Raw genomic sequence first — 7,806 nt, 5'->3', positions numbered from 1 at the left:
CATTTTGTATGCGGAAATCCTGAAAAATAGAAAAAATTGAAAAATGAATTTTGGTCATTAATGTCGGAAAACAATAGTTATCATTAGATGGGTGGCAACCACCATTAGAATTAGGCAAGCACTAACATTGGTTGTTGAGGAAAATGGTTGTCAACTTCGATTGTTAATGATGGCAATTGCCAACGTTGGCCTTTAACGATTGCTGATGTGAGTATTAGTCATTAGCAGTTACAGACGTTTGCATCTGAAATGAGATATTAGTGTAAGATTCAATTTCTCTTACTTCTTACAAGAACTTTATTCATGTAAGATTAAAGGTCTCACTTTCTTACAAGAACTCACAACATGCATTATGAGTTCTCTAACTCTTATAAGAACTCACAACATAAATTATGATTTCTCTAACTATTGCAGAACTCGCATTCCAAATTATGTAAAAGAAATCAAAACTAAAACATGAATTTACATAAATCTTAAGTCTCAAGTTCTTGAGCAAGATGATTTTCACAAGCTTTTTAATCGGAAGAAAACATGCCTTGATTCATGTTGAATACGTTGAATTCCGAACTACGGTTTCTCTCCCTTTTCCCTTTCACTTTCTTCTTTCATAAGTTAATTCTTTATAGAACAAATTAAATCACATAATGAGAGAGAGAGAGAGAGGACCAGTAGTTATTTCCTACGGATTAATTATAATAACTGCTCATAGGAGTTATTTGATCAAACGGTCCATAAACTATTGATCAAATTATCTCTTCTTGACCAATAGGATATCATATTAATAATTAAATTTTAATAATTCAAATATATATATATATATATATATATATAAATTCAAATATATGGGTCACTTAATAGTTTATATAATTAAATCTATATACTTAAATAATTATTATGACGTCTTGCATAATTATTATATTTAATTATTCTAGCATTCTCCCACTTGACCCATATATAATTATTCAATTAATAATTTAATTATTATAAACATAAAATGCAATATGTAAATCCTCTTTCTTAAATTGGTCAAATCATGAATTCATTGTTAAGTACAAAATTAATATAGATCATGACGGTCATACAACATTAGTTCGAAATATTTCCTTCCATGTATCATGATACTAATCTTAGACTTAATATGAAGCATAATAAGATATACTCATAAAAGTCCAACAATAATGTCTTTATAAAAGACAAATCCTGTCAATATTCACATAAACATTCATGTATACAAAACATAATAAACAAGAAATACTAGTTATTAGAAACTAAATAAAAGAGATCAAAGTATTAAAAGACATAAAGATCAAACAAACATAAACTTAATAAGAATTTTCTATAATGCCCATCTTAACAATATGTTTATAAAATATCTTTGGTGGCAACCCTTTAGTTAATGGATCTGCAATCATAAGGTTGGTGCTAATATTTTCAAGTGATACTCTTTGTTTATGAACTTCTTCCTTAATGGAAAAGTATTTCAACTCCATATGTTTAACCCCTTTTGAATAATTATCGTCCTTAAAAAAGAAGACTGCTATGATATTATCACAATAAATCTTCAATGGCTAGGCAATACTATCAATAGCTCCAAGTCCTGAAATAAGATTCTGCAACCATAATCCTTGAATTATAGCCTCAAAACATGCCACAAATTCAGCTTCCATTGTGGATGTAGTAATGACGGACTGCTTCACACTCTTCTAAGATATTGCTCATCTACTTAAAAGAAACACATAGCCAAATGTGGATTTTCTGGAATCCAGATATCCAACAAAATCTGAATATGAATATCCTACTACCTCAAGGTGATCAGATCTTCTAAAATTGAGCATGTATTCTTTTGTTCCTTGTAGATATCATAAAACCTTATTTGTAGTTTTCCAATGATCAAGTCTTGGATTACTTTGATATCTACCCAACATTCCAACAACAACACTAATATATGGTCTAATACAAGTCTAAACATACAATAAACTCCCAATAATAGATCTATAAGGAATTTGTTCGATTTCTTTATGTTCCAATTCATTCTTTGGGCATTTCATATGCTCAATTTATCTCCTTTCTGAATTTGAATAATGCTTGCTGAACATTTTTTCATCTTAAATCTCTTAAAAACTTTATTAATATATGATTTCTAAGACAATCTTAATAATCCTTATGATCTATCATGGAATATTTCAATTCATATCATATATGATGCCTCACCAATATCTTTCATTTCAAAGTTTCTTGAGAGAATTTTTTTTTATTTCATATAATAAATCAAGATCATTAGTAGCAAACAAAATATCATCAACATACAAAATTAAAAATATGAACTTGCTCACACTAACCTTTAGATATATATACCAATCAATAATGATTTCTTTAAATCCAAAGGAAGTTATAGTATTATTAAATTTAATATACCATTGTTGGGAAACTTGTTTAAGTTTGTATATTAATTTCTTATGTTTACAAACCATATTTTCCTTTCCTTCAACTGAAAAACCCTTAGGCTAATCTATATAAACTTCTTCCTCTAAATCCCCATTTAGAAAGGTTATTTTCACATCCATTTGATGTAAATCTAAATCATAATGAGCTACTATCACTATAATAATTCTTAATCTTAGAAATTAGAAAAAATGACTCTTTTTAGTCAACACCATCTTTCAGAGCAAAACCTTTGGCAACAAGTCTAGCCTTATATCATTCAATATTACCTTTAGAGTCACTTACACCTAAATCTTTTGGAACCTTCAGGTAATTCAATAATATCCCAAACTTTATTATGATCCATTGATTTTAACTCTTCTTTCATGACAGCTAACCACTTATTAGAATTCATACTTTTTATGGCTTATGAAAATGAAACTGGATCATCATCAATTCTTAAGTCAAAATTATTGCGGATCTGTTTTCATGGTTTATAATTTTGATGATAGCAAACACTCTTATTTCTCTACGACGGCCTTATTTACTAACATTTCAGGTCCACACGATCAGACTGCAATTTGGAATCAGCTCAAGATTGAGTAGACTAGGTCTGAGTCAGTTTGTACACTTTTTCCTTTCTTGAGTCTATTGTATTTGGTGTGGCTCCTGATATTTTATAACTTGGAAGATTTTCTGTTGCTCCCTAAAGATTTCTATTTTTGGTAACATCGTTCAGGACGATCTGTCCAAAAGCAGAAAGAATCTGCCGCCAGATCTAATTAGAAATAACCTATTTTTGGACATCGTCCAGGTGGATCGTCCAGGACTATAAAATATCGTCCAGGACGATTCAGGTCAATTTTTTCAAAATTTCTTTGGAATTTAATGAAAGAAATTATGACTTGATTTCACGATCAAATCATCCTGGATGATCGACAAATCGTCCTGGCTGATGTGCTAGACGATTGGACACCGGATAGCTATTTTTCAGGACGATGTTCAGGATGATATTCCACGACTTGTTCTGATCGTCCAGGATGATATATTATCGTCCTGAACGATATGAACAAACTTCTTCTGATCGTCTCAAATTGTCCCGGCTGATTGGGCTTAAATTGCACTGATCGTACAGGACGATATTAGTATCTTTCTGGACGATAATGTTGGCATCTTGCATTAATGAGCTCATTTTGAGATCTTCTATTTAAGCTATGACATGATACTTTGTAAGTGTCTTTGGCAGCCATTGTAGCTTTGTTCTTGTGGGGAAAACTTGAAGAGAAAGCTTGAAAGGGAGTGAGGAACAAGTGAAGTCTGAGAGAGGGAGAAGATCCTGTGAGGGGACACTCAAGGGAGTGTAGAGGGTGATTCCACACGATTGCTCCGACAGGCTTGCATCTTAATACCGTCGGATTCAAGGCTTGTCTCGAGGGAAGTTCACCAAAGAAGAAGTTCACTTTGGTGTCAAAGGACCCGGAGACTCCGCCGCACCGGGGAAGGTGGAAGTGATTTTGTAAGGGCTTCTCCGCCTAGTTGTGGGGGCTAAATGAGAGATACTTGTTTTAGTGCAATACTTGGAGGGTGCCTCCAAGGAGTGGACGTAGGTCAAGGTTTGACCGAACCGCTATAAATTCGGTGTGTTCTTTCTTTATTACTTCCGCACTTTTAATTTCCGCATCGTTGGTTTTGATTGTGGTGAATCTTGTTTTTTGGATTTAAGATTGTGTTTGTTTTAAATACTGATTCACCTCTCTATCTCATTATTAGCCTTGGGCCAGTTCATAAGAGCTTAACATCCCTAACGAACTTTCAAGTGGTATCAGAGCACTTTCTAGTGCCATCGGAGCACTTTCAAAAATCTGACTCTTGTAGATAAACTAAAAGTCTATATAGAATGTTAGACCTAAAGTAATTATCCCAATACTAACCAAGAGGGGGGGGGGTGAATTGGTAATTAAAAAAACAACTCTTAGAAATTATATAGAAAACTATTTTATAATTTTAGCATAATGAAAATTTTTATCAAACTAAAAACTTTTCAACTACAAAAATAAAATGTATAGAAAAATAAGAATACATTAAAATTAAAAAACAAAAATTTATAATGGTTCGGCTCAACTAGACCTACATCCACTTCATGAAGACTCCCTCTTCAGTTATTGCAATATTACCAAAGTAACTCTCCTTTTGCTCTCACAGCAAGGCAGAGAAGCCTTTACAAATCACCTATCTTCTATCAATCTCTGGTGTGGTAGAGTACCATCGTCCTTTCTCACTCTCCAAGTGTCGGTAGAGAACCATTATTCTTTTACACCCTCATGGTGTCGGTAGAGAACCATCGTCCTTTCACACCCTTTTAGTGTCGACAAATATTCGTCTTCCTTTTATACCCTCCTGGTGTGGGTAGAGAACCATCGTCCTTTTACAACCTTCTGGTATTTATAGAGAATTGGATCTTCTCCAATGATCTTCTCTTAAGCAACTTCAAAAAAATAAGGAAGAGATTCGACAAAACTTACAAAGAGATCCTCACCTTTGGGCAACCTTGTAACTCTTCATAAATTCTACTTGCAAGATCTCTTTTCACACTCTCAAACACTCTTCCAAAGCACTCTCACACTTTCTCTCAAAGAAAAAAATGAAGAAGTATTCATTTATATCCAGTTTTTAGGACATTATATATAAAAGTCATGAAAAACCATCTAGAAAATAAAAAAATTTCAATTTGACCATCCATGATCGTACAACATGTTCGTACATCATACATACGATCAACACAAAATTCATTTGTACAATCTTGTATGAATCAATTTTATACTATGATTGACATGTGTACAAATTTACATCATATGATATGGTCAGTTCAATTTTGAATATATTCATATGGTATGATTTTGTATGAACTGATTTCATACATTAGAATCCATCTATATGAACCCAATATTATCTAATATGATCTATTTTAATTAAATCATGCTTCATTCAGTATAAAAATGATCGAGTCTATTTCACACTCTAGAAGTTATCTGTAAGAACACAAGTTCATACAGTACAAACGGTTAAAAAAATTTACCTATTCGTATGGACGAAATGATGCACACCAATTTCATACTATGGATGTCGTCTATACAAACCAAACTTAGTACAATATGAAAAATTCAAAAAATTCACCTATTAGTATGGATGAAAAGATATGAACCCATTTCATACTCTGGATGTCGTCTGTATGAAGGCAACTTTGTACATTATGAGTAGTACTTAGAAAATGTTTCTTGGCAAGATTAGATTAATTGCTTTATGGTGGAACGCTCAAACAAAATCATCTCGTATGATCTAAAATAGTACAGTACGATTAGTTTAAGAAAATTTTCTTACACTCCCCCAGTGTGTGTGCACAGTTACCCAATTATAATCACTCTCTCTCAAACTCAAAAAAAAAAAATATAAAAAGTATAGACATCAAAAGCAATAAATCCTAATCTAATCTAAATTGAAGTCTTCAGCATTCTGGAGTATGATTTCCCTGAAACGTTAGTATACACAAACAATAAATGCAATATTTCCAATATACATTATGAGAAAAAGTAATCAATACAATAATATTTTTGGAATCATCAAAACACATGATACAAAAACTTAGTTATATAAACTAAGTTGCAACAATCTCTCTCTTTTTGATGATGACAAAAAAATTATTCTTTGAGTTAACATTTAAAACCAAATTTCTTCTTAGCTCCTCTAAATGAATGACCAACTAAATAATAAGGGGATCCCATGAAGATAAAAAATAACAACCCTAAAATCAAAAAGAAACAATCACGAAGAAAAACTCGAACAAAAACACAAATACTAACATTCAAACATTCAAAAAATATTATACACACATCACATCTCATTATACATACATTCGAACAATTACACACATTATACAACAAACAATATTATGACTCCCCCTTTTGGCAACAATAAAAAGGGAAGAAACCTTGAAATGAAAATTTTCTATAGATAAATTAAAAGAGTTAAGGATAAAAAGGATTATAAACCAATTGCAAATACAATATTAAATTCATCATACTAAAAGAAAATTTTCAAAATTTTACATGCTAGAAAAATTAAATAAAAATGATTATTATAAAAATGATGAAATGAAGATTAGTTAAGTTTGAATTCATTATTGAATATGATTGCTAATTAGATGGATTTGGATTAGAGATTAGATGATAAAGTAAAGAACACTATAAATGCTTTCAATTGGTGACATTACACATCTTTTCAAATATTAGTGGCACACTTTGTACATCTTTTCTATTTGGGCGAATTTTGTTCCTCTTTTCACTTTGTGAATCATTGCTTGTGTTTTTTATTTTTGCATGATTTGTGCATTTTTTTTACTTTCTGGAACTTTCCAATATCAACAAATTCCAATAATAACAAAAATAAATATATTGAAAAAGAAAATAAATAATAAGACATCAATCTTACAACAATTATAATTTAGATATATTTGTAAGAAAATTAATTTGTAGAGTAATGTAATTGAGAATCCATTCCATTGATAAACTGCAAAAGATTTTTCCATTAAAAATATAAACATTTCAAGAGATGTAATTCAATACAAGTGAACAAAATATTCCAACATTTTATTGATACAAAGGAACACATACAAACATATAAAAGTGCTACACTCATAAAAGAAACATCAAAATAGTAAATACAAAAACTTATAAGCAACAACAATAAGGAAGTACATCTAGAAATCTGAGGGTCCTTGATCTGGAGGAGGTGGCTGGTTAAATATTAAAAAATTACTATTCATCATATTTACATTCATGTTGACTGTGTCAAATTGACCATGGATCCAACATATATCTTCCTAATATCTTGCATCCTGCTGATTTAAGTGATTCTCAATTTGATCAAAGTATTGATCAAAATGCTCTGTAATCTATCGAAGTGTTGGATCATTTCTTGGTAGAAATTCTAGTCAAGTGCAGGAGCAAGTGCTGTAGCAGGAGCTCCCCTTTCCTCCTCTGAATCATCACTCTTAGAACTCTGATCCCGCCCAAAAAGAGCCAAAAAAGAGGCATTAGTAAAGTAAATAGGACGTTTTGTGGGAGGATCAGGATGGATCAGATTGTACTTCTTTTCTAGGATGTAGGCAACTAAATGTCCTAAAGCCACATTTTTCTTTCTCTTATAATATGGAAGTCCAATTTAGAAAGATTGTAGATATAATCCATGATGGTTGGGCTTCATCAAAAGGCTTTTCAGTCATTATCAAGTAAGTGTCTGTGGATAAAAAAGGAGTTATGTTAATGCGATCACCAACTTTAGGAATAATTAAAGTTCTCAAAATATGCTGGATGACCCAAGCATTTTGAT

Source organism: Dendrobium catenatum, unplaced genomic scaffold (assembly GCF_001605985.2).
Source record: "Dendrobium catenatum unplaced genomic scaffold, ASM160598v2 fragScaff_scaffold_1400, whole genome shotgun sequence".
In the NCBI taxonomy this organism is placed as follows: domain Eukaryota; kingdom Viridiplantae; phylum Streptophyta; class Magnoliopsida; order Asparagales; family Orchidaceae; genus Dendrobium; species Dendrobium catenatum.
The sequence above is the reverse complement of the archived record's forward strand: the minus strand, read 5'-3'. Positions refer to the sequence as shown.